The sequence below is a fragment of the Marmota flaviventris genome, chromosome 12 (assembly GCF_047511675.1).
Source record: "Marmota flaviventris isolate mMarFla1 chromosome 12, mMarFla1.hap1, whole genome shotgun sequence".
NCBI classification, from domain to species: Eukaryota; Metazoa; Chordata; class Mammalia; order Rodentia; family Sciuridae; genus Marmota; species Marmota flaviventris.
This window is the reverse complement of record NC_092509.1, coordinates 86,078,598-86,101,246: the sequence shown is the minus strand read 5'-3', so window position 1 is coordinate 86,101,246 and position 22,649 is coordinate 86,078,598.

The window sequence follows — 22,649 nt, the reverse complement described above, 5'->3', positions numbered from 1 at the left end:
GCAAAAGCCACTATGAAGTATCACTTTATGGAAAGCCATTAGCTAGGACTCTAAAGTAAGAAGTAACACGAGAAATGCAAATAACAACAATATAATTAAACTGTCAAATGTGATAGCAGAATTTATGCGAAAATACATGTAGCCCCAGTATTCTTTCCCTTTTTTTTTCTACCCCCAGTTTTTAAGGAAACATCAAAACTGTTACTTCTGAGAATATTTATAACCTGTCAAGAGAAAAGACTAGAAACTGTGGCTGTGTATCCCTGAAGGAAAATGTTAGTTTCAAAGCACCATTGATGTAAATATTGCCTCTTTACTATTTTTCAGAATAGGTTGTTATGCTGATAAGTGTAATTGTGTTGGAAATGTAATTATCTAAAAGCCATTAAACACCAATGCCTTTTGATAATAAAATTATAGATGTGGGATCATCTTTAACATAGGGGGCATGAATTTTAATACAACTGTTGCTTTTTATGTGTGAAATAATACTACTATAACAAAAAGGTGCTATATAGGATGTTTGATGTGGTTAATGGGAAGCAGTTATAAAAGGGATTCTTGCAGATGAATATTCACTCTGCTAGTCTGCAAAAATTGGAACACATTTAAATCTTTGTTGTCATACACACACAGGCACACCGAGCCATTCCTTGTAATGACTTTGCATTGTTTTTGTATGCACACTGAGATTATTTTTATGCAAAGTGTCAAAATTCCTCTGTAAACAAAACAACAATAATAAAAATGACCAAATGACAGCATACATAACTGGATATACACTGTATTAAGAAATGTGAAAGTTCTGAAAACTGCAAAAAGGAACTTATTCTTCATTAGTGAAAATGAAACAGCATCTGTGCAAGGAAAGAGGCATCAAAGATGAAAGGAATTGAATAACAATTGGCATAGGAGAAAGAAAAGGAATGTATCTGTGACTATTTACTTAAAAATAGGATTCTTTTATGGAACTGAAAGAAAATTTTGCTTGAGCAAACTGTCAACTGTTTTTATGGAATGAATACAAAAACCCATGCTTGCAGCTTATTTTTGTAATGTTCTCCTGGGACTTAATTTCAATTTGATCACTAATAAAAACTCCAAATAATAACTATTTTTACAAAGTCATTGTGAAGAGTAAGAAAGATACTGTATCATGTGATACATGAAAGTGCATATATAAAGTATTATTGTCTCCAGGCCTTAGAAAAAAACATTTCTCAATATTTTCAGATAGGCAGCATGCCCCTGAGGTGGCAGCCTGACAAGAGCCCATAGAGGGTCCTGCTGGAGCTGGGTGTCACATGTCAAAAGCATTTACCTAGACCACAGAGGGCCTCTAATTCTCCTCAGGTGACCAGTGATGTTGCACAGTTTCCAAAAGGGAGAATGAACGTAGATTTCTCATAGCAAAAACGGATGAGGTGGCTGGAGTTGTGGCTCAGCGGCAGAGTGCTCGCCTTGCACGTGCGAGACCCTGGGTTTGATATTCAGTACCACATAAAAATAAACAAAATAAAGGTTAAAAAAATGAAGTAAATAACAGAGGTAACAAAGGAGGGAAGAAAGATTGAGAGACTGAAACTGATGTTATTCCTCCATTATTATGAAAAGACCTGGATAATCTCCATATCAGTTAGGCCTATGTAGCTCACCCAAACCCAGGAGTCACCCTTACTTCTTTGTTTCCGGGTCCTTTTTTGCTTCCCTCCCATCTTACATTCTTTTCTGCCTAAGAAATCACCCCCACCCCATAGTGGCTTAATGTAGCACCCCTGATCATTAGTAAGACTGTGAAAGTCATTCGTGATTGTTCCAACTGGATGTCTTTTATTTCTCCCAGGAGACTTGTCACTGCTTGTCTTATTTCTCTTAAGGAAGTGCTATTGAATCTAGGTTTATTATAATAGGAGAGAGAATAAGAATCTTCCCGCTGTGATTTCTCGTGGTTTCCCCATTTTCATATTGGTTTTATTCTAATCAACAGATTGAAGTGCAAAGACTGGGAATCAGGATAATGATCTGGAATCTGAATTGCTATACTCAAGCAGCTGAGCAAATACCTGCCCTGTTAAACCACTCATACAGCTAACGGATACACAGTTCCCCCTCTGCCCTCAGAGCTAAAGGAGAAGCTCACATTCTCTGAATATAGTTTATGCCTGTGCGTGTGCATAAGCTACACAAACTTACACATCCCAAATAGCCTCCTATGAGTCCTCGTAACACTGGCAGTGATGCTGTAGCTCAGTGTTTTGAATTATTAGCATAGGTAGATTTGGGGCTTTTGTATCATTCTAGATCCTTACCACTTTCCACGTGTATGTTTTCAATGTCAGTAGAACAGAAACATACATATGGTAATTCAAAGAGATCTGTTAATTTAGGTATGTTTATTCTGAAAACTTTCTTTTGGAAATGAGATTTTAATAGACATATAAAACATATTCCTTTCCCCTTCAGAGTGATATAAAACCCAGTAAGACCTGGGTAATGTGCCTCTAGCAACTAATGATATTTGTAGAGGCTTTTTGAAATCTATATTGGGTGATAATGTTCCATCTCCCACTGTTGCAGTTTTATTATAAGCCTAAAACTAGTAACACTGTTGAAGTGAAATCCACAAACAAATAACAGCATTCTTTGGAAGCTGGGTATAGTATGTTTGACATTTTAGTGAGGAAATGCTACATTGGCTTACGAAAAGTCAATCCAATTTCTGTGCTTCCTCCTCACTGAATTTGTCATCTGAATCAGGATCATTAGGAACATCATATACATCTAATTCAAATATGGGATATTGATCTGCAAATAGATGCCTTTATTATCTTCATTTTTCTGTGGGTGCCACAGGCCTCCTTGGGATTTCTAATGAAAGGATATGATATTTGGTGCTCAACTCAGTGTTTACTCATTTCTTTACCCCTGCTATATGTATTGTGTAAGAATGCATGATAATAACATCAGTGTTGTGCAGCAATGTGAAAGAAAGGGTTACAAAAGGAACTCAAGGATTATACCAAGCTGCACCAAACACTATAGCAGACAAGATCAGATGGCATACCTTGTTTGGGGTTCATACACAATTTTCAAAACAGCAGGGCTTTGTTCTCAGCTCTTCAGTTCTCACAGGCTTGTGAACTCTTCATCAAGATGGGAAATACAATCTTTTTGCTCTTTCTGAAAATGTGAAAATCTTTGAAGCTGAGTTTGCTTTTAGTTGGTGCAAATGGTAAGGAAGAGGAATGAAGGAATTCAGCCAAGCAATTAGCGAAATATTATATAAAGAATTATTTGGGGGATTGATTTACTAGCTTGAGGGACTCTAGGAGAATAGTTTGTAAAATTTACTTAAATAAGTTTGTGGAAGTAGAGTAACAATTCATTAAGTAAATCACATAATTGTAAACAAGAACTTGTATGTAATTAGAGTGTCCAACACTGCGATGGTGTGAATAGGTATCTGCCAGAGGTCCATGGTTAAAGGCTTGGTCACCAGCCTGTGGTGCTTTTGGGAGGTAGAAGACATATAGCCTGGTAAGAGAGACTTAGATCACTGATGAATCCCCTGGACGGGGATATTGGGACTCCATTTTCTTTGCTTCCCAGTTGTAATGAGGTACATAGCTCCTCTGCCACATTCTCCTGCCATAATGTACTTTGCTCCTACAGACCAGGAACCACTGGGCTAAGCAACCATGGACTAAAACCATGAACCAAAATAAATAGTAAAATGTGTCTTCCTCAATTTGTTTTCACATCCTAATTTCATGTGGTTTGTTTTGGCAGCCTTTAAGTCACAAACTATCCTTACACTAAATCCAAACAACATTTTATAATTGACATCACATCTGTCATCTATGAATCAGTTGTACTTTTTCTGCAGATATGCAAAATTTTTATCTTTTATATATTTAAAAATAGTAAATTTATTGATTTATTCACCTAATGAATCAGTTATTTTCACTTGCATTATTTGAGGTTATGGGGAACCAAAATATACCTCATAAAAATATGAAGAATTGAGCTGAAGACATTTAAGAAGCAGCAGATTCAGAGGAGCTCTCTATCCTTCTTCTATGTGCCTAAAAACAGCACACAGATTTACAAAGACTAGTGATAGCATGCCAACCCTCTATCCCTATTAGAAAGAATGAAGGTTAATGACTGAAGAAAGCTCTAGAACCCTCTTCAGTCTTGAGATAACCCACAGGAATTCATATTAAGAAGTTCTTATTCATTTAATTTTACCTGAGATTTGTTTTCCTTTTCCATAGGGTATTGCTTGTAGGAATTCAAAGTTGCTTTTAAACATCTTGTCATTTTCCTAAAGTTTTAGCGTTTTTTGTTGAACATGCTCTGTAAGTTGAAATTCATAGCTGCTTCTTTGTGAACCACTCATTCCGTGGGTGTCTCCCATGTACGGTGTATATATAATATATATATATATATATAATATACATGTTGATGAGTTTATTTTTCTCCTGTTCATCTGCCTTTTGTAACAAGCATATGTTTTAATTTCTAACCATGGGGGGTATTGTTTTCCCCCAACAAGTAGCATTTCCAAGGCAGTGTAGCTGACTATATAAAGAACCCAGATTTAAACTTAAGAATAATGCATTTTTAAATTCACAATTTTTGTTCTAATCTCAAATTCTATGTCAACTTTTTTTTTTGTCACTATGTTTCTGGGACTAGATAAGGGACTTTTTGCTATGAATTGCAAGGCAACTATTTATTACTTACATGTCCTTGGTATATCTGTGTGGACATAGAATTATGAAAGTAAACTTGATTTGGACTGTTGTGAGAATTAGTAAAACAATTCATGTAAAATACATTTGGAAAATATATTGAGTTTTTCTCAAATTTAGCCTTTACTAGCATTTTTATTATGCTTTTTACTTTTATAAATTTGTTCATATATATTTTCTTGTTTGATCGTCTTAAGAACTTATGAAGTAGACAAGATTGAATACATGTATATTAACTTGAGAATGAAAGAACTGTATAATTTCTTTATTTCTGAAGGATCTGAACAAACTTATAAAAATAGATTTAATATAACAAGTATAAAAAGAGCCATAGCAACATAACCTGATTTTCAAAGTTGCAGAATTAGTGGCAAAACTAGGGCAAGTCTTCAGGTGTGAAGAGTTCCAGTCTAACTTTTTACACTAGTACTATCTTTTCCAGGTGGCTGATTTTCAAAGAATGTAATTGTGCTTTATCCTAAAGCCATGAGAAAATTTGTATATCTGTAAATGCATTTTGACTGAAAGTTCTTGGCAAAAAATTCTAATTTTTCTTTCTTTCTTTCTTTTTTTTTTTTTTTTTTTTAAATCCCAGTGAGCACTTGAAAAATATTTTGGAACCAAATCTTCTTCATTAAACACCAACAATTGTCTTTTAATCAAAGAGAAAATATATAAAAGTTTCTTTATTGGCTGTGTACTTGTCAAGGTAATATTCCAACTTACCTATACTATTTTCTCCCTCAAAAATTTTAATCAATAGACTTAAAGGAACTCAATTAATTCTTTCCAACATGAACAGTAATATACAATGAGAAATCACATCTTAGCATCATTCCTATGTTCTTAAGTAGCATACATCTTTATAGTGGGAAAGCATGGACTTGGTACTAATGTCACATAAAACAACAAATCAAATATAAAATTCTTTTAATCTCTTTTTTTTTTTTTGATGGCAGGGCAAAAGCTCTCCTCTGACACTTTCTTCAGTGAAACATAGAAACTCTGCAGATCACTAATTAGAGGAACAGGATGAGTAACAGTTAATTTGCATTACCTGTTTTGCTAGTTATTCTTCTAAGTAGCAGGCATAGAACCTGAGGTATACAAAATAGGAAGTGAAGAGATGCAGGTAAAATAGGGTACATAGTTTTAATTAAAAAAAGGTATCTGGCTTGAGGCAGAAATTTCCCCAAATGCACCATCACAGGGGATTCATGGCAAAGTAGACAAAGTGCTTTTAGAAGGTGTCATAAAGGCGTTGCAGAATATTTAGTGTATAGACAGAAACTACTTATACTCATTTTCTTTTGTATTATTCTAACCCATTTGGCGCTCAAATTCTTTTCTGCCCTCAGGAAAACCCAGTGCTTTTGACAGCTATGGGGTTGGGGAAAGTGCAAGGAGATCACCCATAGATAATGAAATATTATGATGACTTGTGGCTCTTTAAAAATCCACATATATTTATTTTCATAGATAGTCTACTATAAGAATAAAACCCTCCTTCCTTTGTTATAGTTAAAGCTTCATCCCAGGGTTTCATAAATTGGCTTCCAGATCACTCATGTATAATCGAATCAAGCCTTTATTGAAGCACACCCGTGGAGGCTGACCAGAATGTAAAGCTGTTCTCCTGATCAGCCCCGAACGATTGCAAGGACTCTCCTTATAAGCCTGAAAACCACAAAAGGGATGTTTGGGGGTCCAGCTAATGCAAGCAAGCCAGGTTACAGAAGCAGGAGAGTGCAGTCAGGTGGAGGAACACTTAGCCAATCACAATTAGCCCAGTCACCCCAGTTACAGAAACAGTGCCTGGTTATCCTAGTTGCAGAAACAATGCCCCCATTAGTTAGTTCCATGTTCTTAAAGGTTTCTATAGCAAAAAGGAAAAGAACATCTTGCCCCAGTCATGACCCTTCTACTTTGGCATGGTTGTTCTACAAAATGGAGTCACAAAACAAAATGGAGTCACATTTGCTTTTACTTTCACACCTTCATTTAAAGTTAAAGCAACTTAGCCCTACGTAATCATACCTGTTGAAGTTTGTTTCAGAAAAGGCAAGAAAGTAGACTTCCTATCTTTGATCCTGTGAAGTACTTCTACTGCTTTTTCCTCTCTGTGTTAGGCTACAGGAACATCCTCCAGAATTTTGAATAAGGAAAGGGAGGGAATACAAGAGGGAAGCAGTGATCTCCGTTAACTTGAACCAGTGTCTGATCAGTTTTCTCAGGCTATGGTAGATCTTGATTCTTTTGTTCTCTCTCTGATTGCCTCAAAAGACCAAATAAACAAATAAAACAACCTAATAAACATTTCTGGAGATCTTATATGTCCAGTTTGTTTTGGATATGTGCTCTGGACAATTTCCTGTCTCTGGTCAATTGGGATGTGTCCCTTGTCCCCTATAAATCTAGTAGGACTTCTCCAGCTTCCTTCTTCTGTTTATCCCCATATCAGCCCCCTGAATATGATGCAAGATAATGTTGGCCTCGCTTATTTTCTTTCCCTTTTTCTAATATCTGAAAATGCATCTGAAAAACATGCATATTTTGCTCCCACAAATTCTGAAGGAGCAGAGATTTCCTCTTTTATTGCTATTTCATGAGAGAAGCCAAGCTTATGATAACCAGTTACCTATTTTGCAAAGTTTCTGTTCCTTAATTTGGATCTGGAATGTCCCACAAAGGCCCTTGTATAAAAGGATTGGTATACAAAGTGGTGCTATTGGGTCATGGTAGAGTATTTAAGGTGAGGTGGGGGCTCGTGGCAGGTCTTTTGGTCACTGGGGACATTTTCAGATCCCAGTCCCCTCCTTAATCTCTTTTGTGTCCTGGCAGTGAAGTGAGGGGCTTCCTCTGCCATGGTATGCTGCCTCGCTACAAGCTCAGAAGTAATGGGGCCAACCAATTGTGAAATGGAATCTTTAAGACATTGAGCCAAAGTAAAACTTTCATCTTCATGCATTGATTACCTCAGGTTTTTATTCTCGTAAGAGAAAGTTGACTAACATACTCTGTTAGAAGGGTTTTCCTGTGTTTGATCTTAGTAGAATTAAATGCATAGAAGAAAAGTTAATTTGTCATGTATACATTTGGAGGCACTAATGTTTCTTGTCTGAGGAAAGAAAATAGAAATGCTTGTAGTATGAAAGTTTTCATTATAAGCTTTAACAGAAAAACAAAATTCTCACTACTAAAGAGAGCCAGGAATTTTATGGTTCCCTTCACAATTATATAATCCCTTAGGTTACAGACCTTCAATTCCAAAGAATAAAATGTGCCAACTGTCTCTCATTGACTGTTCCCAGTAGTATTTCCTGTATCATTTATGTCACTGCTCACAGGAGAAAAAGGTTATGCTGTCAATGAGACCTGGTGCCCTGTGTGCTCCAAATGTGAAGCGTGCGCTGCTGAGAGGCATGTCCTCCAGGGTTCCAATTACATGGAAGTTGGATATATGAGATGGTTTGCATTGCAGGGGAAAAATGCAATGTATATCATTGAAGTAAACCCTGGAAATTGAAGAGGATAACCCTTAAATTTTGTTACCTCCAAAAATATTCTCACAAGAAAAAACCATGAATTTGGGGAGTTCTTTGTGTTTCTGAGTTAGAAGATTAACAATATGCTCATGAATTTTGATATTTTTTCTTCCCTTGTAAATGCCAACAAAGTAGATAATGAGGAGTCTGAAGGAATATACAGCATGACCAATAACAAAATTCTGAATATCAGGACTAGGGTAGAACTGAGGTTAAATTTTGGGTCATCCACACACAAAGCAAGCAAAACATGAGCTCTATGAGCCTTAATTCTATTCTTTACAAGACACATTAAATGTAATTAATTCATGATGTTGTGGTTGAAGGGCAATGAGACAAATGCAAAATCCTTGGAACACTGTAAGCATTTAATAAATGGTAGTTCTATCATCATCACCACCATTATTATTTTTAAAAAGCTCACCAAACATCTAAAGTTTCTGAGTTGTCTGTTATCTATCCATTTATTTATCGGCCTTCTTCAATACTGATAGTTAATATTCAGCTCCAAAGTTATAAACATTTAGGGAATAGAGCTTAAGCAGTAGTTGTCTGAGGTCTGTATTTGCTTAGAAATGCTTAATGATCGCCGAACAATAATTTAAATAATTATGATTTTTCTTGGAAAAATAGTAAGAATAGAAAGAATGTGAAATAAGAGAATATGTATTTATATCAGACAAAAATACATTAATGAAATTGAGAAGGAAATTAACAAATGAAGTGAAAGAATCTGAGAAATACATTCTTTAAATTCCATTGGATTTAAGATATTCTGAAACCAATAGTATATGATAATGAGTCCTGTTTTAAGTTTTTGCATTTGTACATATGCCAAGCTACACAGGTTTATATATGTGGCTCTTGCTGTCAGTATACATATGTAAATATATGAACTATATATGTATATTTATTTTTTTAAAGTCTGCATTATTATACATTGCACTTAATAGGCTTTAATAGGCTTCCTTCCATATTTACCAGTATTTGGGAGGGACTTATTTTTTTCATATCAACTAAATCAAAATCTAATATGTACTGATACAAAGAAATCATCTTAATGCTCCTGTAATATATCTCTACCAGAATTAGAATTCTATGGTAATCTTTTTTTTAATCAAAGACGAGAAATTGTTCTTGGTGTCTTTTATGCTAGATTTTTCTTTACATGACCCTAGATTAGCTCCCTTGAAATTTGCAGCTCCTATGTTGTGCCATTATTCAGTTTATGAAGCTTTAGAGCAGCTTAGTATTCTCTTAAATCATTCTGTCACTTGAGATCTACCCCTAATTCCTCACATTTTGTCCATTAATGTGCAGCATTTCCAGTGTAGGAAGTCCTTGGTAAATTCACACTCAAATGTCTTCCATGTTTCTCTCACTTTTCTTAAAATTTTCTAAAATTTGGTAGTTAAACACAAAGTTCAATGAAGGATTCAGCTATTGAAGTATTGACAATGACTTTTCAAAAAAAAAAAAGGATATTCTGCACCCAGATTTTTCTTACTTGTGTCTCATCAACATAAAATTAATGAAATGAGCTAATTTCCACAAGTTAATGGCACTATTAGAAAATTTAAATGACCAAAATATGTCCCTAAAGCATATCATCAAGGTTAATGCTCCTTTTCTTTTTCTGTTCATCCTATTTCTGATGTCCAAGTAGAGGAACTACATTGAACTTCACTATCCAACATTTAAATGTGATTTTAAATTTAGGCATGCTATTCTTAGTGGGGTCTGACCTAATTTTTCCAATACTAGGAATATAAATTCCTGTGATTAGATATGACCAAATACCTAAAACTCATCAAAAGTATAAAGAAATAGCCATGAGAGTTACTTGGTTGTTAAGAAGGGACACCGGAGAAATTGATAAGTAAAGGCTCCGTGTGTATAAGTGGTGTCACACACTAGTGTCATTCCCTTGACATCTGCTAGTTTTGCCCGGACTCTCCTCTGCTTATAGCACTTAGGTACCTCTCTGCTTTTATTGGGAGAGTGTCAAGGGCAGGAGCTATTTTAGTCATTTTGTGCTTGGCTCATAATAGTGTTCCATAAATGTTGAGTGATAACTAAAGAGACTCTTGAATGCAGGGAGGCAGAGTGATTATCAAAGGGTCAAGATCTAGGAGGGACACAATAGGTTGTTCACCTGGAGTGGAGAGAGATTTGGGTCACTGAAGGCAAGTCCTTCATCACTTTGCTTGATGTTGGAACTGGCTTTAGAAGTGAACATAAAATGGGAGCTTTGAAAGAATGCTTTACGTGCTTTGAAATCTGCTATTAAAGTGTGCTATTTCAATTACAGTCTACAACCTTATTAAATAATGACTATGACCCCTAAATTACAAATGAGAAAATGGAATTAAGAGATTTGTACATAGTAGTGTTGGAGGAAAGATCTTTCAGAATGTGTCCATTTTTCTTCCCTGATAATGGCATATCCATTTGTGGTAGTAGTACACTCATATAAATGACAGGAATCCTTTTCTATCTTTCCTTGGGTGAGATGTTTAACATCACTAGCACTAATAATATAATTGCTTACAATTACATACTACTTACTATTTATAAATCATTTTCATATACTTTATATTTACACTTATTTCAAATTATATAACTGAAATATGCAGACTGGATGATTATTTATATTTTTTATATAACAAAATTTAAGTTGAAAAATATTGATAGAATTGAACAAGTTATGTGCAGATAGAAGATATTGAATTCAAATGAATCTAGCTCTAATCCAGTGCCTTTCCTATGATATCAGGATACTTGCAATAATTAGAAATAACTATTAATCATGTGCTTTTTATTAATTGTTCTCATCCTGCATATGATTTCCTCAGATAATTATGTCAGTGATTCTTGATTTGTATTAATCATTTCCCCATCTCCTCATCTTCTTCCTCAGATATAATATTTAATGTGGTTCAATAACTTGACTATTTATTATCCATTGAAAGGAGGCAACCTTAAAAATATTTAACTATTATTTTTGTAAGATGATGATTTATACTTCTACTCCTAAATGACATCCTGTAAATCTGAACAACTGTCAAGGTTTATAAAAGTGTATATGTAAATCACTAATGATATACTTTTAAGATCTAGTCTATTTGACAGACATGAGTGACTATTTTTCCCTAAAGAAATCTTAGGAAAAAGATTGTTAGAGATGACACATAAGGTAGGTAGGGTCTCTTTCATAGTTGTTTCCTTCTAGGCCCTGGAATAGAAATGGTTCACTTTAATGGAAGGGAAAAAGGGTACTACAGTCAGAATAGAAGTAAATTTTTATATGTATACATTTTTTTGAGAGCCTACTGTGTGTTGAACTGTGGTGCTCCATAAGTTTATAGTATATTTAAAGCATCAAACATATTTTTAAAACATTGATACTTTAATATTTTACAAACAGTGGAACTGAATCCCACTGAAGGCATGTAACTTTTCCCCAAGGCCCTGTAGCAAATGCTGGACCTATTATCTGAACCTAGGCTTTCTGATTTGTAGGACTATTTTCATTTTCCTACATCATATTTTTATCATATAATAGAAAATTATAATAGGTTGATTGTTATTCTCATATTCACCAACAGTTTGGGACAATGTTTTGACTATTTTCCTTATTCACCCTCTCCTTTATTATAAGCTCTGATGTGTGCTTTGCTTTGTTACCTGAGAGTTAATACACTCGAGTGAGGAATGGTTTACTTTCCTTTGTACTTTCTGCCATAAACTGTTCTGTGATATTTCATAAGACTGCATTCTTATAAAACTAAATTATACTGAATGGGGAAAACAAATTTATTTTGTCTCTTGCAGAAGAATATACTGTAAATACTGATGAAATTACCAGGCCTGTCAACTGACTGCTGAGTAAATATGTGAAATATTCATGCCATTTTCTCTCTGAAAGTAGCATTTCAGAGATTTATGGCTAAGTATATGACGAATAAAAAACTGCCAAATGAAAATACCTGAGCTGATAATTTAAGAAAATATTCAAAGTGAAAATAAAGTCACTGAGGCTTTGCAATTAATGTAGTCATGGCTGGATAATTTTCAAGTAGGGAACATGCACACATTTTATTGTTTTACTTGAGGTAAGCCAGGGTATATGATACTGAGTGAGCTCTGTGCCAGGGAAACAGAGGCTTCTGGGGGAAAGACACATTTCACAGCTGAGCAGCTTTTCTGCAAATTGAAATTGGTACTTCTTTCTGTCAGAGGATTCTGGTCTTCATCGTTTATCCTGGTCCAAAATATTCTCTAAATGATTTTATTTCTTGAACTTTGAGTTCACTTCCTACAAAGAAGTTGAAGGTGCTTTTATGTCAAATTAGTTCTTGAAAAAATTATTAGTTTAACATTCAGAATAAGTCTGAAACCAGTACCAAGGTCCATTTATTTATTTATTTATTTATTGGACGAACTGAGGTGAATATGACTTTACCTGCTAATGCTTAGTGAGGAGAGACTCTCAGCCTCTCCTTTGTAATTCTCAGCTTGAATAATTCATTTTAGTATTTCTGCTTCTATCCTTTGGGAAGTATTTGTAACAAGCTTGCTACACTTAATAGCACTTCACCTAGCTAATCACTGACATTACCATAGAAGCTAAAATTAAATTTGAAGTAGTAAACATATCCTTACAAGTATTTTCCATATATTATCTTACAAGTATCCTAAACTCAAAATTTTAGTTGTGTCTTAACAGAAAGAATAATGAGAGAAAAGTAAGTATTTCTAATTAAGGCCAGAAAATCACTTTTAATAAAAATTAAAATTCTGGGCTGTTACTCATTTCCGGAGGGCTATTTCCTTTGAATTTCTTTTCACTAGAAGATGGGGCAAAGGAAAAAGGGTACAGTGAAGAAAATAAAATTATATGTTAATTAATGAGTGCAACTTTTAAAAAAGTGCTCACATCTTTATTCAAATCACTTTGTTAAGTGCTTCATGATCTTGCTCTTATCCCAACCCTCTTTGTGAGGTGGTATGTAATGTGTACGTAGAAATCAAATCTCAGATTATTTTGGAGCAAAAATAAAATACCCTCCTTGATTTTGCATACCTCCAGAACTCTTAGACTTGAAAGGCTTTGCGCTCCAGCCCTCCCAGATTGTTTGGGTCCAATTTCCAGTCCCTTTTAAGGGCTGTATCCACACATTTGCTCTTTCCTCCACTCCTTGTGATCTTTGGAGATGATGAACTACTGACTGGTTCCATAAAGACAATTATGTGACAATATACTATCATCTCAGATTATATAGTTCAAATTTATTATAATTTTTAGTATGATATTCTAGTATCAAGTGATCATTACAAAGTTCCTTGCCTCTCAAACACACTGCAGATAATTGAATGTTTAGTATAGGTAGTCTTGCATTTTATAAACATTAACATATTATTGAGAAAACTAATAGAATGCATTGGGAAAAATGGCTAAGTAAACATAAGTTATATCTTGACAATTTTTCCCCTTCTTTTAGGTATTTGCTCCTGACAGTACACTTTTTAGGATATTGGATCCTTTTCTGCTGTCTACACAATTGATATTGGTTTCTGGGAACACCCAACTGTTCTGAACCTGCCCCACATAGACCTTTTTCTCTTAGCTGCCTTCTTAAGTTCATGGTCTGGTTGCTACTATTTTCCAAGGTGCTGAAAACAGACTTGTTGAGCAGACAGATCTTGACATGGAATTATATAATTAGATCCATATGGATCAAAGCAGGAGAGAAGGCTAGGTGAGACACTGTGACTAGTAGGAAATAATTACCATGGAAATGACAAGTTTACCTTTATGAGTGATAGCCTGTTCTGGTAATTCAACTCCGAAACAGGCAAGGAATATGCAAGCAAGGGCATTCATAGCAGTAAGGAAGTCTTTTTCTGGCATTTGGTAGACTGCTTTTGCAACCTTTTATGGCATCAGTTACACTTGAATGTAATTACTGAATTATCTGACTGTCTTGAGATCATGGGCTGTGCTTTTGGTTTTTGTTTTCCTATTGCTTAGCACATACTATTGCCATTAAATACATGCATAATCAATGGTTATAAAGAAATTTTTCTTTTAAGTTTGCTGGTAAATTTCTTGTATTCTCTACCTTGTGGGCCATTCCTTTATCTTCTACTTGAAAAATGGCTTTATATCAATAAGTCTCAAATGCCTATTTTTATATGCCATCAGTCATGTTTGTATTTAGGGTGAGAAGATATGGGGACAAAAGAGAACTTCATTCACATTTTGAACTAAGTTGAAACCAGCCAAAGGGATTTGGCTAGAGATTGGTTTTCCAGTTCTTTCAATAACCTTATGGTCAAATAATACCATGTGTTAAATAACTCTTTGCTAAAGTAGAGTGTGGAGTTGGAAACAGGTGAACTCATTATGTTGTGCTGGAATTGGATTCAAGAGTAAATGTAAGAGTAAAATAAGAATCTGCCACAGTGTCTCTGTCTTCCTACTTTTGTTCTCTTTCTTAATGACAGTTGCTCTCTAGAACCTTAACTTGATTCATTTAAAACCAAGTCACTCATATTTTAAAAATAGCAATTTGGTTAATTCTTTTTTAATTTGCAGTTAGAACAAATTATATATTTTTTATTTATATCAATAAAATAGTACCTGTATTGTAAATTAAGTGAATGTAGAATGGTGAGGCCTTTTAGATGATGTCAAGTTAATATTGGCTTCCTTGAATTAAAAATGTATTTCTGGGGTTGGGGTTATAGCTCAGTTGGTAGAGTGTTTGCTTCGAATGCACAAGGCTCTGGGTTCATTCCCCAGCACCCCCCCACACACACACACACATTTCTTATGCAATTTCAAAGCGTTGCACCCAAAAAAGAGAATTTAGAGACAGACAGACAGACAGACAGACACACACACACACACACACACACACACACACACACTTCTTATGCAATTTCAAAATATTGCACAAAAACAGAATTTATTTTTGGAGAAGGTAAGCTCAGGCCCATCTTTTAAATTCTGGGTGTCAGTGTTTCTAATGTCACACTATGTTATTTGGCCACCATTCTACCTCTTTATCTTTGTAAAGGAAAAATTGTCATGAGTGATAGGCAATGTGGAGAAAATAAGTCAAAAAAGTAATGATCAAGGCAATTTTGAATATTCAAGAAATTGAATGATGTGGAAAACAAGTAAAAATCAGTCTTCTCAAATTTCTTAATAAAACTTGGATTTCTGTTTTAATTTTATAAAATTGGATTTATTAATCCTACATATCTGAACTTTAGTAATTTCACACAAAGATTATAACTTGAATATGTGATTGAATATTTTCTGACATGCAATAAGACATTTATATTACAGTTTTAAATTTAAATAGCAGTTTTGTGTTATTTATGCAAGAGCCATGTAGGAATTGTGCTATTTGTATAAGAACCATAAATGAATAGATCTAAATAGTTACTACATTTATACTTACTGTATTTGTGTGAATAGATACTAAATTTGTACTTAATGTATTTGTGTAGGAATGCATCTTCCTAATTGATGGGTCATCTTTGATCTTCAGTTTCTGATTTTTTTTCTTTTGTTTTTGGTACTAGAGATTAAACCCAGGGGGGATTAACCACTGAACAACATCCCTAGGATTTTTAATTTTTTTTTTAAATTTTTGAGACAGAGTCTTACTAAACTGCTGAAGGCCTCGCTAAGCTGCTAAGGCTAGACTTGAACTTGTAAGTCCTGTGTCAGCCTCCCAAGTGACTGACATTAAGGTGTGTTCCACAACACCTGGCTCTGGAATTATTCTAACAAATGGAGAAATATATTTTCATTGTGCTTTTTGAGTCATTGAGGATCATTTGAGCAATGAAGATCACTCATGGTTTCTGAAAATACACTGTGATTAACTGGCATGTAAAGAGCTACATATGTACTCAATTCTATAAAGAACAGGGATAGTTTTGCTAATATGGAGAATAATTAATGTTAAAGAAAATTTTAAATAAATCTGTAATTCTGTATTTATCAGGAAAAGCTGAAACTCCAGACTTAGATGTCAGGGAAAATACATGAGAAAACGGTTTACTTAAAAAATCTGAAATTTTACTTTATAAATCATTGAATATCAGATTTTTCTGGGAGAAGCAAAATTATTTTATATAAGTGTACTAGGTATTGGAGCAAAGAATAAACTGGAAGGGATAGTTTTATTCAACTTGCTACATGTTGATATCTTGGGAGACTTTTCTGTTTAAAGGAGAATCCATTAAAATATACCTGGATGGAGAGCAGAAGGAATAGAGGTAACTAAAAATCCATTTCTCACGACTTTGGAATTGAGAAAGCTGTTTCTGTTCCTTCTCTTCACCATCTTCCTTCAATTACTTCAGCTTTTAATCAGGACATTCCATTAATTACAAATGCCCTATATTTGATAGCTTGCTGATATTATATTGACAACCTTATATGGGAACCCTTTAGTATCTTTGCAAAACTGGAGTTTCTTTATGTCAGCAAATTCTCTCCACATAGAAAGATATTATGTGTTGTGCTCTAATTTGTAGAATAGTTGGTAGGCTATTCTCTTGTTACTCCATTTGCTCATTGGGGATTGGCTTTAACTATCTCCCACTCCGTATCATAACTTTCAATCTTAAAAAATAAGCATGTTGGAAAAATGCTGGTGATCTGTACATTTAAAAAATTGTGTTTTTAAAAAGCTCCATAATACAGCATGAAATGTTAAATACCTTGATAATGGAATTTCCAATTCAATCTCTTAAAATATATTTACTGTCTACCATATGGCACATAAATATAAGATGTCTGTGATTAAAATAGATTACAATTAATATTTAAAGTATGCCTGCCTGTGTTTTAAAAATATATTCAATAATTGTAAATAAGATACTAAGAAGTGTCGTGGACATATGTACATACATGCACATATGTATGTATACATATGTATATAATATGTTATGCCAATATTTTCTGTTATGCTTTCCCCATATATGAAATTTTCCTTCAATCTTTAGATGTCATGTAAATCCTCTCATTATGCTACAAGGTAATTAAGTGCAAACATTTTATGCCTTTCAAGCGTTTTCATTAGTGCCTAGCAGTATATGTGGCATATAGTAGGACGTAAATGAATGCCAAAAGAATGAGTCTGTACTTCAATGTAGACTGAACATACAACACATTGTAAATTGTCTTATTACACAATGAGGGGGTAATAAGCAAATGTAATTGAGACATACAAGGGGAAATCTTCTGGGAACATGATGTACATAGCATCACATTTTCTTGAGACAGGCTCAAAGAATTTATGTTACTGATTCCTTAAGCCTGTTGGTCCTGGTGGGATGCAGTGATGCATGCCTGTAATCCTAGTGGCTTGGAAGCCTGAGGCAGGAGGATCTCAAGTTCAAAGCCAGCCTCAGAAACTTAACAAGGCCCTAAGCTATTTAGCAAGACCCTGTCTCTAAATAAAAAAAAAAAAAAACATACAAAAGGGCTGCAGATGTGGTTCAGTGGTTAAGTGCCCTTGATTCAATTTCCAGTACAAAAAAGAAAATGCTACTGGTCCTGGACTGGCAGTAGTGTTTTATAGAGCAGGCCTTCATTGTGGTTAGACATGAATCTGGCCTTTCTGGCTGTAAGTTTACAAGTCTCTGGCCCTCATAGAGATTCTGTAAGCTATTTGATACATTTTCATAGACTCTTATCTGCTCAATTAGCTAGATTGGTTCTGTTGTTTGCAAATACGAAGACTAATCAATCTGAGAGAATGCAATAATGTGATTACAGCAAATTTCTAGGTCATCCTAAACTATGAATTACTTTACTCTGAGTTGGAAGTTGTGGAAGTTGATAGATATGCATCTGAATGAGTATGATATATTTTTGCATAAATTCTATGTCAAACAGGTTTTATTTCTACAGTGCATAAATGCAGTTATTTTAGTGTTCATTCAACATTTTTTGACAGAAGATAACTAGTAATGCCTAATATTCTGCAACATTTCTAACATTTCTTAAATGACTTCATGTTATTTCATTTGGTAATTATAGTAGTTATTGTCTCTGAGTACCATGCTCATAAGAGGAAATCAGGACAAGATATGGGTGTCTGATTCTTAATTCATGTTCTATATAAAGATTATTCTCTGCATGTTTACTCTGGCTACTGTTGGCCTTAAGTCTGTGGAAAGTCATGTGACATTGGAATCTACTTTTGTTCCTACTTTTACTTCAGGGTCCAAAATAATGTCTGGGTGTTTTAAGCTTGATTACAGGTAGCTTCTATAAATTGATTAAATTATTAACTAGATATATGTCAAATCATTATCTCTAATATGAGTAGGCTTTGTTAAAACTTGACATTACAAAACCTATTTAGTTTTCAGTTTAGAAACATCTAGTAAAATGCTCATAAAATGCTCACTTCTTAAGATTATATTCCCTAAAAATTAAAAAATATATTATCTAATTATTTTCATTTAGACAGTCTTATTTTATAGCATAAAAGTGGTTTTTAAATTTTGTTTGTTCAGATAGTCTCAAAAAAGAACTGAATTCACTTCTCACTAATAGTGTCTTTAAGAGAGAGAATGTGACAGAAAACCTCCATTAAAAAGATTTGCATTCATTGTTGCTACTAAATCATGATAATATGAGTGTGCTAATAGAATTCTGTGCTTACCTTTGCATTTTGGTATACCATGGTAATTTGGCAACAGTTTTTCCTAAATTGTAAGTTTTATAAGTTTGTAAAATATTTCTGTAACTTATGAATATTTTTTACGAATTAAAATATAGAAAACTGAATATATAGGTAGATGGCAGATTCTATAATACTTAGTGGTCTTATTTATATGTATTCATACATCACAAGTTGAGGTAATACTTGAAAACCATACCATACTATTTATTTCTCAGGAGTTTATATTGAAACTTGTATTTTTAATCTGAATGTTATTAAATGAATGTTCCCCACACCCATAAAAAGTACATTTAGTGATGCTGAAGTCCTGTTTAAATTTCTAGCTCATGTTTCTGAATAATTGGTTTCCCAGCTCTGTAAGGGACATTCAGGACTACATTAATATTCTCTTGTCACTAAGATGTGAATGATGCATTGAGATGGTAATTTCACAAATGATAACACATAGTTTTCAAAGAGCTAATACCACCCAGAAAGTAATTAATTACATCCAAGAGAATGCATAATATTTCACTTGGCTATAAAGTATTTTGAAATAAACTACTTCTGGGAAACAATATGGAAAAATATACCATTTATTTAAAAAGTACCTTAATTCAGTCACTCTGAAGTGGCATCATATTAAAAATTTTTGAAAAGAATCTACACACATTAACTTTGTTGTTATGTGTGAGATTAATCCATGACATATTGAAATTTAATGGATCACCAAATTATGTTTGCACCTGGTAATATATTACGTAGGTGATACAGGAGGCATGGTGTATGTATATGAATTCATATTAGATTGAGCTATCAGTTCGATATCTCAGAACTTTGGTGTTATATTGCAATATCTTTTTGAACTGTTATTTTGTCTCACTGTTAAAGAATGTAAGGGCTATAGTACAGATATTAAAGCTGCATAATTAATGTGAGAGGCATTTCAAAGATGTTGCTGCAATTGTATTGTCCATTTTATTGGAGAAAAATATTTATCACTCTGTATTACTGAAATATAATGTCCTTGAATGTATTACTTCTTCAGCAACAAACAACAAAAAAAGAAACCCAACAATGTTAACTGGCTCAACACATGACTAGTATATGGGTACAGAGATGGTAATGTGAGTCATTGTTTACACTATTGGTTATGCAGGAAAAAAAATTGAAATGGAAAGGGGTGTTTATCTCCTAGGAAGATGAACTGCAGGCAGAAGGCTGATAATGTTTTCAAGATCATCATAAATGCTGAACTTCCATGGTCACCTATTTCCCTCTCATCACATTACATACCTAAATCACATCCATTGTTTCTTGCCTGACTGATTTTTTAAAAAATAATATTTAAATGTACATTTAGTTTCCTTGGCTAAAACCCACATTCCTTCTTACTATGTATGTATCATTGGTAAAAAGTAACATTTTCTCTATTAGGCATTTTAAGCTATGCTTTTATTAATGTATTGGCTACTCTGTATTGAATAAATGTATTGGATACTTTGGAGAAAATCATGTGATAGAGACAGCCACTGATGTGGAGATGAAAGTGGATGTTAGTAGCTGGATCAGTGGGAAGCACTTTGAGGCTGAGGAAGAGAACAATGAAAAAGAAACATTGTAAGGGACAAAGAATTCACAAGTCTGTCTAGGGCTGTGCAGAAGGTGGAAATTGCCTGTGTGTTCCCTATGGAAAAATGAGGACATCCCCAAGACACATCTATTTCAAGCAATATTTAGGGCTAAATAAGTTAATGAAATCATGATAACTGCAAAACAAAAAGGAAAGAAAAAAGAAGTGTGTAAATAAATGAACACTTTACATAAATTATATATTAAAATTTTATTAACTATTATGGGGGTTGCAAAAGCATACAATAATAGAATTAAGATGAAAATAAAATGCAGCAATAGAAAGAACACTTTCTGAATAAGCAGTCAGTGTTTTATTTAATCCCTGTGTCTCTATAATACTTGTATATCCTTTTAAATTTTAAAAGGACAGTGAAAAGGGAAATAATAATCAATATAGCTAAGAACTTTTGATTCCTTGAGGAATTTTTTTGTTTTAAAACTTCTGACTCATTGATACATTCTAAAAGAATGTGAGTTACAGCCTTGGCTTCTGAGTTTATGCTAACTTTTAATGAATTCAGTGTAAATCCACAAGGATGCCTAGACCCAATTATATTTGTTGAAGACAAATGCTAGTTAAATAAATAATACATCACTATCTGCCTATATTTTTCTTTCAAAAACTCCTAAATCCTTTCTAACCTTTAACTATATTACTTTTGGCTTCCTTAACTTCTAACTTTCCTATCATTTTAGGGGGATCTAAAGTCATTTCTCTAAGATATTTTTGAGTGTAGGGAACATATGTTCAAAGATTAGTGTTCATTAAAACCTTTCAGTTTATCATGTAAGATGAATTCTCAGTTAAGACAAATAAAGATAGAATGTGGAGAAAAGCATGAGTAGTTGAATAGACAGGTATCCTGTATCTCTTGAGCATACACACTGATTCATAGAAACTTAAACAACCCAATTAAACTCATGGTTTGGTGAACAGACAGATACTGTGAGCCTTCAGAGAGGCCAAATATCCTTAAATACAATAAAGACCTGGTGTTATCTAGAACTTTTACCTCTCATTAGCCACTAAAATATATAACTTATTTTTTAGTCACTTTTTTAACATGTTCTTTCCTGTTAGGTGACAAATGAAAATACAAACTTATTTGGAATACAGTAATAATGCTACATTTCTATTTCTTTGAAATAATTATATATATATTGTAAATATATAAGTGTGATTACATATAATTATAAAGTTATATTCCACCAGTTTTTCTTAAAATAGAATAATATGTTTAAGGTACAATTACTAAGAACTAAGTACACTCAAGAATATAGTGAGTAGTTCACATAAGTAATGATACCAAATATCCTTATTTTACAAATTTTGCAAGTATTATTAGCATGTAGTAAAAACATATATATTTAAAGATGACTATGTCATCTCCTTTTTTCAAAACTTTTGCTAGGACTATTTTTAATGTCTCTTGAAATTTACTTGGCTTACTATTCTTCTAACTCAGAAAGAGGTTTGAAAATATTTAATAAAGTTTCTTACTTTAGACCTCTCAGGAATATGTACTAATTTGATTTGTGTCTGGAGAAAAATGAGCAGAAAATGTTAGAAGGCATTGGAAAATAATTAGTGCACTTTTGTTATTTGAAAAGTAACATTTTTGAAATATTAGACGATGATCTATTGACATGAAGAAGTAAAGGTACCCAAAAAATGACCCTTTTATGGCAAAACTGATTGCTTTTAGTAAAGCAGATTCATCATGTTGCTAGGTTAGAAGTGTGAATTATTCTTTCCATGTCAGTTTTGTCTCAGAATGTTGCAAGTGGATGATTTAAAGAAGTTTATATATAGCCCTTGACTGAGAGTTACAGCCCAAGGATTTGGACTTGAAATTTAAAGAGTTTTGACATTGATTCATTTAAGAGACTCATATGAATACAGTAACACCACGAATCATTATGAAAAGATAATTATATTGATGGTTTTTCTCTATATAACTATGACTCATAAACCCTTTTGAGCATCAAAAGGACCTTACACTAAAAGA